The 12667-nt window shown below is 44.5% G+C and overlaps 1 protein-coding gene across 3 annotated transcripts in view; it reads left to right on the top strand.

The window, feature by feature from the left end:
* The window catches only part of NSUN7 (NOP2/Sun RNA methyltransferase family member 7), a 111782-nt gene that overhangs the window by 75820 nt on the left and 23295 nt on the right, over nucleotides 1-12667 (top strand). The window lies entirely within an intron of this gene.

Here is a 12667-nt window from a genome sequence, read left to right as displayed (position 1 = left end):
TAATCTTTCATTTGGAAATATAGTGGTTGAGAAGGGGTTGTTCGAGCAATGAAGAACTCTTTTAACCCCTTAGTGACCGCCGATACGCCTTTTAACGGCGGCTGCTAAGGGTACTTAAACCACAGCGCCGTTAATTAACGGCGCTGTGGAAAAAGTAAATAGCTACCGAGGGTAGCCGAGACCCCAAAGAGCATGATCGGGGTCGGTTTTACTGACCCCTGTTTTGCGATCGCAGGTAATTAACTGTTTACCGGCGACCGCAAAAAAAAAAAAAAGCAAAGTGTAATTCTTGGTCCTCTGATGTGATCGCACATCAGAGGACAGAGAAATAGGGGGATTCGGGGACCCTATTATACTTACCGGTGTCCCTGGGTCCTCCTGCTGCTCCTCCTGGCCGCCGGCGTCCTCTGGGGAAAAGAAAATGGCAGGCGCATGCGCAGTGCGCCCGCCATCTGTCTCCATCTGCAGGCCGGCAGGAGAAGAGCAGTTGGGGCTAAAATTAGGGTTAGGGTTAGGGCTAGGGTTAGGGCTAAATTTAGGGTTAGAGTTGGGGCTAAATTTAGGGTTAGGGTTGGGGCTAAATTTAGGGTTAGGGTTGGCGCTAAATTTAGGGTTAGGCTTCTTTCACACTTACGTCAGTACGGGGCCGTCGCAATGCATCGGCCCGACATACTGACGCACGTTGTGAAAATTGTGCACAACGTGGGCAGCGGATGTAGTTTTTCAACGCATCCGCTGCCCAATCTATGTCCTGGGGAGGAGGGGGCGGAGTTTCGGCCACGCATGTGCGGTCAGACATGGCGGATGCGACATACAAAAAAACGTTACATTGAACTTTTTTTGTGCTGACTGTCCGCCAAAACACTGATCCAGTGCACGACGGACGCGACATGTGGCCATCCGTCACGATCCGTCGGCAATACAAGTCTATGGGCAAAAAACGCATCCTGCGGGCACATTTGCAGGATCCGTTTCTTGTCCAAAATGACGGATTGCGACGGATGCCAAACGACGCAAGTGTGAAAGTAGCCTTAGGGTTAGGGTTGGGGCTAAAGTTAGGGTTAGAGTTGGGATTAGGGTTAGGGTTTGGATTATGGTTGGCATTAGGGTTAGGTTTGGCATTAGGGTTACGCTTGGGATTAGGGCTAGGTTTGGGATTAGGGTTAAGGATAGGGTTGTGATTAGGGGTGTATTGGGATTAGGGTTAGGTTTGAGGTTAGGGTTGAGATTAGGATTAGGGGTGTGTTGGATTTAGGGTTTTGATTAGGGTTATGGTTAGGGTTGACATTAGGGTTGTTTTGGGGTAAGGGTTGTGATTATCGTTAGGGTTAGTGATTAGGATTATGGATCGGGTGGGGATTAGGGTTAGGGGTGTGTTGGGGTTAGGGTTGGAGCTAGAATTGGGGGGTTTCCACTGTTTAGGTACATCAGGGGGTCTCCAAACACGACAGCCAATTTTGCGCTCAAAAAGTCAAATGGTGCTCCCTCCCTTCTGAGCTCTGCCGTGCGCCCAAACAGTGGGTTACCCCCACATATGGGGCATCAGCGTACTCGGGATAAATTGGACAACAACTTCTGGGGTCCAATTTCTCCTGTTACCCTTGTGAAAATAAAACTTGGGGGCTACAAAATCTTTTTTGTGGAAAATTTTTTTTTTTTTAATTTTATGACTCTGCATTATAAACTTCTGTGAAGCACTTGGGCATTCAAAGTTCTCACCACACATCTATATAAGTTCCTTGGGGGGTCTAGTTTCCAAAACGGGGTCACTTGTGGGGGGTTATGTTATAGCTGTTTTCGTTCTGACCAACGTCAGCTGACAGATCACCAGTGAGACCAAATTGTGGAGTTACGCCCGTCATTTTACAAGCGCGCTTGGAGACAAAAAGACACCTCACACATATCCTGTGAGCAAGTCACTTTTATCTGAAGTAATAGAGCAAGAGGCAATATTTTATACCATTTACAACATTAATGCAATTCATGTAGCCCCCACCATCACCCAGTGTCATACTGTCCTTTATTCTCTAACGTACCCAGAGCATGTTGTGGCTGACTATTGAGAACATACATTGATAAGAAGTATGGTCTCCTTGAAAGGAGGCCATCAGACTACTGCATCAACAGATTCTAGTAATTCTAACAATTAAAGGCAAAAGGCACTTAAAGACAAACTATTAACCCTTCTATATCAATTTCACCCTTTTGTAAATGGTATAACCTCTGCTACGGGGTCAGCTGATGTCCACGAAGGAGCTACTGTCTCATGGGTCTAGTACCCACAAGGGGACTTCCTACCTGCTTCGCCCATCCACCCTCAGTGTGGACACTCACCTCCCCCGTCAGCAGTGGCTACACGGGGCCTATGATACACTACAGAAGGTTCAGCCTTAGATTTTTTTCTACACCTACATTATTCCATAGCTTAGGTAATATATATATTAGCGCTTTTACGGCTACATAAAACAATAAGCAAAGCAACAAAATTTGCATATAAGTCTGTAAAATACCAAAAATAATCCATCCCGCTAGGCCGCTAAGCCAATTGGCTGGATTTAAAAAGGAGTCTCTATATTGTATTAGTCTCATTAAGAGCCTTAAGGCCCCTTCTGTTGTGAATTCACTTCTGTGGTCACAAGTGGTATTGCAGTCTCTGGGCTTCCTCCCTCAGGTGTTTTGGTGAGCTCGTTGGCTGCCTTGCTATTTAGCTCCACCTGAGTCTGTCTTCCTTGCTCCTTGTCAATGTTCCAGTGTTGGATCTGAGCTACTGCATCTTTCCTTGGGCCTGCTGCTCTGCTAGATAAGTGCTTCTAGTTTGTTTTCTGTTTTTTCTGTCCAGCTTGCTTTTAACTTTTGCTGGAAGCTCTGAGAAGCAAAGGGGTGCACCGCCGTGCTGTTAGTTCGGCACGGTGGGTCTTTTTGCCCCTTTGCGTGGTTTTCGTTTTAGGGTTTTTTGTAGACTGCATAGTTCTCTTTGCTATCCTCGCTCTGTCTAGAATATCGGGCCTCACTTTGCTGAATCTATTTCATTCCTACGTTTGTCTTTTCATCTTGCTAACAGTCATTATATGTGGGGGGCTGCCTATTCCTTTGGGGTATTTCTCTGAGGTAAGTCAGGCTTGTATTTCTATCTTCAGGCTAGTCAGCTCCTCAGGCAGTGCCGAGTTGCATAGGTAGTGATAGGCGCAATCCACTGCTGCTTATAGTTGTGTGAGGATAGATCAGGTACTGCAGTCTACAGAGATTCCACGTCTCAGAGCTCGTCCTATTGTTTTTGGTTATTGCCAGATCTCTGTAGGTGCGCTGATTACTGCACGCTGTGTTGCCTGATTGCCAGCCATAACACCCTTCACATTAAGCGACGCTCCAGCGATACCGACAACGATCCGGATCGCTGCAGCGTCGCTGTTTGGTCGCTGGAGAGCTGTCACACAGACCGCTCTCCAGCGACCAACGATGACGGTAACCAGGGTAAACATCGGGTAACTAAGCGCAGGGCCGCGCTTAGTAACCCGATGTTTACCCTGGTTACCATGCTAAAAGTAAAAAAAAACAAACACTAGATACTTGCCTACCGCTGTCTGTCCTCCAGCGCTGCGCTCTGCTTCTCTGCTCTCCTCCTGTACTGGCTGTGAGCCGGAAAGCAGAGCGGTGACATCACCGCTCTGCTTTCCGGCTCACAGCCAGTACAGGAGGAGTGCAGAGCACAGCGCTGGAGGACAGACGGCTGTAGGTAAGTATGTACTGTTTGTTTTTTTTTACTTTTAGCATGGTAACCAGGGTAAACATCGGGTTACTAAGCGCGGCCCTGCGCTTAGTTACCCGATGTTTACCCTGGTTACCAGTGAAGACATCGCTGGATCGGTGTCACACACGCCGATCCAGCGATGTCAGCAGGAGTCCAGCGACGAAATAAAGTTCTGGACTTTCTTCAGCGACCAACGATCTCCCAGCAGGGGCCTGATCGTTGGTCGCTGTCACACATAACGATTTCATTAACGATATCGTTGCTACGTCACAAATAGCAACGATATCGTTAACAATATCGTTATGTGTGAAGGTACCTTTAAGGAACCAAGAAAATTCTGAGTCCAAGTCTCATTGTATATGTGGTGTGGTGTTAATACCTTTCTTGGCTCCAGGGGTAAGTCTATGTACAGCATAGTCCTTGCAGATACTGGGCTGTGTATGCAGATCCAACAGTCCAGCAGTTTTTGTCCTTCCGCGTCTTCTATAAGAAAAGCAATATGTTGAATAAGTTTGTTTATCCAGTGTCTCTGTAAGGTGCAAACATCCTACCACTGCCAGCAAGGTGATTAGGACAACAGTCATTCTGCTGGTGAAAAGATCTTTTTGCAGTGACTGGCATGGATCCAGGTGGGCTTTCCCTCAAGTTTCCCTGAGGTGAATGTGGTCAGCTAGACTTTAAAACGGGCCGTCAAACCGTGGGCCTAGGCTCCTTCTCACGTGTCTGTGTATGACCACCCAATCACCTGGATTCAGCTGATGTACGTCTGCAGTGGCATTAGGATCTGGAATGGATGAAAACACATGTTTATGCAGCACATTGTCTTTTCTGCAAGGCCTGGACATGGGCTGTCATAGCACCGTGCTGCATTTGTAGCACCTGTGGGAAGTACAGACCAGCCTCTGGCAAACTACTAAACAGGACTTCAAAAGGACACAAGCCTGTCTTTCTATTTGGAGTGTGTCTGACTGACATGAGTGCAAGAGACAAGCACTCTACCCCGCTCTTTCCTGTGTCTGCCGTGGCCTTTGATTTTTCAGTTTGTGTCCCGTTTAGTCTCTCCACTTTCCCACTACTTTGTGGTCTATATGATGCATGATATGCTTGCTGTACTCCCAGGACCTGCATGACTTCCCTCATTATTTCTCCCGTGAAGTGTATACCCCTATCGCTGTCTATGGTTTCTAGGACACCATACCTGCAGATCAGTTCTTTCATCAGTTTGTCTGCAGTCGCTTTAGTATTTGCACATTTTACCAGATAGGCTTCCAGCCAACCAGAGAAGAGATCTACACATACTAGGATATTTTTCACACACTCCTACCTTGCGTAGCTGTATGTAGCCAGTCTGCAGTCTCTGAAACGGGTAGAGAGGCCTGGGTGTCGCTTTCTTAGGGATTCCTACTGTTTTACCTGAGTTGTGCTGTGCACAGATGAGGCATGACTGTAAGAGCTTTGCGGCTGCGTAACTGAAACCAGGAGCGATCCAGAAGGCATCTTGTGTTGCTTGCGCCATGATTGGGAGCAGGGATCTTGGTATATACGATTTATCCTTATTCTCCCATACTCTTTCTGAGTTCAGCTCAGCTCCCATTCTCCCAGTGTTCCTTCTCTGTTTGGGCAGCTGGAGGGATTTCAGGACATCTAGGCACAGTGTGGCTGGAATACTCTGACTCCCCGCCACCGTCCACTGCTCCCTAGGCCGCCTTGCTGCTACTTTAGCAGCCTCGTCCATCCTTCTGTTGCCTTTTTCCTCCACAGAGTCACCGTCCGTGTGTGCTTTTTACCTTGACGATGCCAACCTGGACTGATAACGTCAATGCCTCCACTAATTGTTTCACCAGCTCTGCGTTTTTAATGGGCTTACCGGCTGATGTAAGAAACGTTCTGCTTCTTCAGATAGGGCAATAATCATGGGATATTCCCCATGCACAATTTGAATCTGTAACTGTTAGCGACTTTACCTGCAGCAGCTCTACACCCCTCAGTGAGTGCCTTCAACTCTGCCTCCTGCACCGACATGTGAGGAGGGAGTGGTTCAGCTCGGATTACCTCATGTGAGGATACTACTGCATATCCAATGTAGAGTCGCCCATTCTGGTGGTATCTGGAGCCATCTACAAAAATAAAAAACCTCAAAATATGCATTAGGAACAGGTTTTTTTCTTCCCACAAACATATGTAAAACAGACAGTGGTCTCCTGACTCATCAGTTCCTATGCAGTCATGTTCGTGCGTCATGTCAACGTCATGTCATGTTCTCTTTCCCACCTGTCAATGCTGTCACCAATTCCCCCTTTTCTGAATCCACAGGCAAATGAGTGGCTGGATTCAGAACATTATGTCTTTTGAGGGTGACATATTCAGGAATTAGTATTAGAGCACATTCAAGTCTGATCTGTCTCTCCTTAGGCAGGTGTTTTGGCTGAACTTGTACGAGTATGGCATTAATGTCACGTGGGGAACAAATTGTCAAAAAGAAAAAGTCAGTGTGAGCTCACATTCCTTTCAGTAATACAGCAGCTCTTACAGCACGTACACATGTAGAAGACCCTCTAATCACGGGGTCTAATTGTGCTAAGTAGTAAGCTATCGGTCTCTGTTTCTTTCCATGTTGTTGTGTCAGTACTGCGTTAGCATGTCCACCCTGCTCTGTGAAAAATAAGAAAAATGGCTGATCATAGTTTGGAATGTCTGACACAATGAGCAGCTTGAGAGAGTGGAAGGAGTCAATTGCTTCTTGAGTGAGATTGTAGGGGTCTGATGGCAAACAGTCATAGAGTGGGTGCATCATAGCTTCATTTGTGAAGCAGACCTTATCCAAGGCCTACAGTAGGTCACCAAACCTAGAAAAGTGCGTAGATGCTGGTGTGACCTGGGTAAAGGGAGATTTGTATTGCCTGTTTTCTGTCTTCAGTCAGGTGTCTCGTACCTTCAGCAATACAATGTCCTAAAAATGTCACCTTTTGTTTGCAATCACGTGAGACTCTGCAACCCTTTTCTGCCAAAAAACACAGCAAGGAAACTGTAGCTTCCTTGCAGGACGTCTGGTCCGGGCAGCAGAGCAAGAGGTCATCCACGTACTGTAGTAGTACAATCTGTGGATGAGGTGGTTGCCACTGCTCAAGAATCCCTGCCATCGCTGTTGAATAGATGGTTGGGGAGTTCTTTCCCCCTTTGTGGGAGGACCTTCGTGAGTGAAAGAAAAAAAAATACTGACAGTCAGAGTGCAGTGGTACAGAGAAGAATGCATTTGCCAAATCAATAACCGTAAAACATTTTGACGTCGCTGGGATCTGTGACCGTACGGTGTGTATATTAGGGACAGTTGAGGTCACACTCACTGTAACATCATTAATAGCTCGTTAGTCATGAACTATTCTGTAAGTGTCAGGGGAACCCTTGGGTCCTTTTTTTTTCTTAATGGGATACAAAGGGGTGTTGCAGGGGGAATATCTCTGCACTAGAACCCCTGCCTTAACATACTCTTTAATATTCCTGCTCAGGGCCATTGATTTGACTAGACTTAAGGGGTATTGCCTTAACCAAAGAGGAGTGATTACTTCTCTTGATTTATCATGACAGGGGGAATGGGCAGCCGACCCACATCAGATTTTCCCCTTGCCCAAACGGTGTCTGGTACCTGACTCTTTTCCCTGTCCTCAGACATTCTGGTGTCAGGTGTTACTTTCACTACTCTTGCCATATACACCATTTCTGCAATATTACACAAGTGTTCATATAAGTCACACATTAATGTCCAAATATTTATACCCGTATTTGATTGGCTAGAGTATCCCTTAAAAAAAACTAAATTTGATTCACAAAATGTTACCAAAAGAAAATTATATATATGATTAAGAAAGATACTGAATCATAAAATGGGGGAGCACAATGCCATAGGTCACAGCAAAGCACAAGCTTATTCTAAGAAAGTAGCAGCCCTATATAAATCCATAACTAACAGTTCTAAATACAAAAAGAGGGATTTGAAAAATACCAAATATCAATACCAGTTGCTTGCGATAAGGTATAAGAAGTGGAAAAGGCGAATAAACAGTGACTATGGTTTGAGCCAATATAATGAATGGCTAAAAAACTATATATCATATGAAGACAACCTAGAAATACATGGTAACTCTACCATCTTGTGTAAGGAAACTACTAAACTGGTAAATTAATGGAATTAAGTGTAACTATAATAGGGCATGATTTACCTGTGGTATAATGTTCACATGGAAGACCCTGGCGTCCCTCTGCCACAAGTGTTTATATGAAAAGGGCACTTGTGACTGTTATACCCTCAGGAGAGTACTGTATAGTGGCCTAGACAGCACTCAACTCTGCTCCCAGCAAATTCATAGGGGTATTGTCACTAACAATAAGTTTGTAAGCACCTCTTGGCTGTCTCGTGACTCTAGTCTTAGTTGTTTAGTCATAGGGGCTTCAGTCGCTTGTCCCTCTACCCTCACACATTCCACAGTCTCGTCAGTAATCATGTCTGGCAGTATCAAGTCTTTGTGTACTAGTCCCAGCTGCCCCAGTGTCGGTCAAGAATTCTGTCTATTTCCCTCCCAGCATTGGTATGGTGATCATCAAGGCAGGACCAGGTCCGGAGGGGACAAGAACAGGGCACACATTTGTCACTGGGTTGTCAGTTTCCTAGTCTGAAGGTGAAGGAGGTGGAAGATTGGTCTGAGTGTCCATTTTCTCCATAATTCCAGCACTTCACTGTTTCTAAGTCCTTAGGTCCCTTAATATGTCTCTACTGTTTTCCTCGTGTTCCAGCATACATGACACGTCGTCTTATTGTCCTAGTTTGTTCAACTCCTTTAGCAACCTTTAGGAGGTCTTTGGATCTACATTTCTCCATTTAGGTCTGGCTGCCTGTACTGCATCTCATAAGACTTTTGTCATACCGTCAATGAATGTATTTACCAATATTTTAACATCGAGTGGGTTTACTGGACTGTACCCCATGTCTGCCCATTTCAGCTGTAACCGTCCAGAGTACATCTCTACTCTCTCTCCTTTTGTCACTTCTGTAAAAGTCTTAATTTGCGTCATAGTACGTCACCTGCTTTTGTGCTCACCAACTCTCTAGGTCTGCTCAGGTGCACTTATACGTCCATCATATTGTCTTTGTCTGTAAAATGGGAAAGGTTTGTTCTCAGGGTCAGCCAATTATTTTAGCGTAGCTAGCTAGTCAGAGGGCTTCCAGGGATAATACTCCTGTATCTGTCTTACACTACCTGATGTGGTTGGTTCTCTGGTGGTGGGGGTGACTTGATGACCGGTTGGGGGTGACATGACATGCTGGTCTACAGCTCCTTCCCAAAAGGATTACTGTCAGCTTACTCCCAAAAGTTAATGTCCCCACTACCCACTAACCACAATCCTGTGTCAGCTTCTTATGTCACTACATGTGATCTTGTCTGGACAGGATTCAGTGTAATTCACTTAGGTTGGGTTACATCACAGATCATACAAGTATTTCTCCAGTCTGGGTTTGTCTCACCGCAATGTTTACAAGTCCATCTGTCTTGTCTTGGTCTCTGGTTATACAAAGGTATAACGGTAACAGTAATGTGTCAGTCATAGTCGGACTTGTAAGCATGAAAACATTCATAATACACCTTACTTCCGTCCTGCTGCACTCTCTCAGATGCCATTTATTCACATGCTATTTTCCTCATTTGTCTGTGCCTTTTTGAACATCCATCCACTCACTGGCATTTTTGCGTTTTTCAATATTGGTCTCACATCTTTCACTGCTTCCTTTTTCCAATCTGTACAGCAGTTTTTGGATCCCATTGGGGGCCCTGACTGCACACAGAATAAGTTGCCCATGGCTTCAACTTATCTGCAGACAACTCACCTCTAAAAATGCCCTTTTTTAGTGTGCCTTGCCTTAAACCAGGGTTGCAACACGTGACAAGTCAGAGCGAGTGTCAAGGTTTAGCGAGCAGGTTAAACCACCTACCACTCGGTAGACCTAAAGGATTCTAGCAGGCAGCTCCATGGAACGGCAAGGTCACACCACCTATGTGCCGTAGGCTGACTGTAGCAGGTTACACCACCTATTACATCAGCCATGCAGTTGGCTACCTCCTCAGTTGATCCTCAATTTGCTATATATCAATCACTCAACTTGAAGCAGGTGAATCTTTTACCAATCTTTCAATCACTTACAAGTTTCCTCTAAAATATGCACAATTCTTTCACTTTCAAATTCCAACTTGAACTTACGATATTTCTTTCTACTTCAATACATACCGTACTATTGCTTTAAACACAAATCTCTCAGCGCGTACTGAACCAAGGACAGAATATGCACAGCTCCATATTCTTCAGCGCAGCTCCATGTCCCCCCCTTTCTCTGGCCCGCAGCACAAGGAGGAGAAATCACAAACAATTCGCGCAGGGGTTCGCCCCTCCCATCAGGTATAAACACAAATAAGAGCTTGTCTTACACACAGATACAGAATGCAGCAGTTTTCAGTCTTAATCTCTACAAAACATTCATCCTCTCGGAATTAAAAACAGTTTCTCCATACAGGCAGATCACTGCACAACTTGAATAAGCTGATTCTGACCGCGTCCGGCCAAAACACATATAGAAACCTATCCAATGTCAAACCACACATAACACGGGTTTCACTGAATCTCAGATGTAAATTAAATGTACATTAAAAATATCCACAACTCATTCATCCTGGACAATTAACAACAGTAAGATAAGTAATGATACTTATGTGATCACTCATTCATACGTGCTCATTCAGGGATTGTTGTTTCTTTTCCTTATAAATAATCTTTAATAATAATCTTTAATTTTATATAGCGCTAACATATTCCGCAGCGCTTTACAGTTTTGCACACATTATCATCACTGTTCCTGATGGGGCTCACAATCTAGATTCCCTATCTGTATGTCTTTGGAATGTGGGAGGAAACCGGAGTACCCGGAGGAAACCCATGCAAACACGGAGAGAACATACAAACTCTTTGCAGATGTTGTCCTGGGTGGGATTCGAACCCAGGACCCAGCGCTGCAAGGCTGCAGTGCTATCCACTGAGCCACCGTGCTGCCCATTTCACTTTTCAGTTGATTTTTACAAGAAGAAAATCCCTTATCTCAATCACTCCACCTAATTCAGCTCAAACTGCGTTGAATAATGTTTTCTGTCATATACAGAGGACCACACCTAACGAAACCCCTCATCAATCAGGGATTTATGTTTATTCCTTATACTCATTTACTCACCTCTTATCTCATTCAGAGTTCTCATAGACATACAAGGTTCACACAGCCTGCCTATTTTGCACTTTGGAATTAACACAACTCTATATAACAAAAACTGCAGCAGTGTCCACTGACACTCTGAAAGCACTTTAAGGCCAAACAACAAAAACCATGGCCAAAATACAAAATACAGCTTCATATAATGTACTGCCAATTCAAAATGACCAAAATAACAACACTGCACAGAGTCTATCCCAGCTCTGTACTACACACTACACAAATACACAACCAATTAGGATACTGACAAATAATACAGATAACAATTATCATCTTATAACTCTATTATTCAACTCTCATACGGACATAAATAGACAAAACACAAAACTCACTGGTGATGTGGATTCTTTGAACCATGTTCGCAGCCTTTTACCCAGAGGTATGGAGAGATCCAGATGAGAGATTGCAAGTGCAAAACAGATTGTAAGAATAATATTTCTCACCTTGCTGCAGCTGGTGTTTTGCATGTCCAATTTCTCAGAAAGCTCCCACATACGGATTCCGAATAGGCTGGATACACGGCCCCATGTTGGGCGCCAAAACTGTTATAGCTGTTTTCGTTCTGACCAACGTCAGCTGACAGATCACCAGTGAGACCAAATTGTGGAGTTACGCCTGTCATTTTACAAGCGCGCTTGGAGACAAAAAGACACCTCACACATATCCTGTGAGCAAGTCACTTTTATCTGAAGTAATAGAGCAAGAGGCAATATTTTATACCATTTACAACATTAATGCAATTCATGTAGCCCCCACCATCACCCAGGGTCATACTGACCTTTATTCTCTAACGTACCCAGAGCATGTTGTGACTGACTATTGAGAACATACATTGATAAGAAGTATGGTCTCCTTGAAAGGAGGCCATCAGACTACTGCATCAACAGATTCTAGTAATTCTAACAATTAAAGGCAAAAGGCACTTAAAGGCAAACTATTAACCCTTCTATATCAGTTACTACTGTTTAGGTACATCAGGGGCTCTGCAAACTCAACATAATGCCCACAGGCCATTCTATCTAAGTCTGCATTCCAAAACAGTGCTCCTTCCTTCCGAGCTCTGCCGTGCGCCCAAACAGTGGTTTACCCCCACATATGGGGTACCAGCATACTGAGGACAAATTGGACAACAACTTTTGGGGTCCAATTTCTCTTGTTACCCTTGTGAAAATAAAAACTTGGGGGCTACAAAATCTTTTTTGTGGAAAAAAATTTTTTATTTTATTTTCATGACTTTGCATTCTAAACTTCTGTGAAGCACTTGGGCATTCAAAGTTCTCATCACACATCTAGATAAGTTCCATGGGGGGTCTAGTTTCCAAAATGGGGTCACTTGTGGGGGATTTCTACTGTTTAGGCACATCAGGGGCTCTCCAAACGCGACATGGCGTCCGATCTCAATTCCAGACAATTCTACATTGAAAAAGTAAAACGGCACTCCTTCTCTTCCAAGCTCTGCGGTGCGCCCAAACAGTGGTTTACCCCCACATATTGAGTATCGACGTACTCAGGAGAAATTGCACAACAACTTTTGTGGTCTAATTTCTCCTGTTACCCTTGTGAAAATAAAAATTTGGGGGCAAAAAGATCATTTTTGTAGAAAAAATGCGATTTTT

This window comes from Ranitomeya imitator, chromosome 1 (genome assembly GCF_032444005.1).
Source record: "Ranitomeya imitator isolate aRanImi1 chromosome 1, aRanImi1.pri, whole genome shotgun sequence".
In the NCBI taxonomy this organism is placed as follows: Eukaryota; Metazoa; Chordata; class Amphibia; order Anura; family Dendrobatidae; genus Ranitomeya; species Ranitomeya imitator.
The sequence above is the reverse complement of the archived record's forward strand: the minus strand, read 5'-3'. Positions and strand labels throughout refer to the sequence as shown.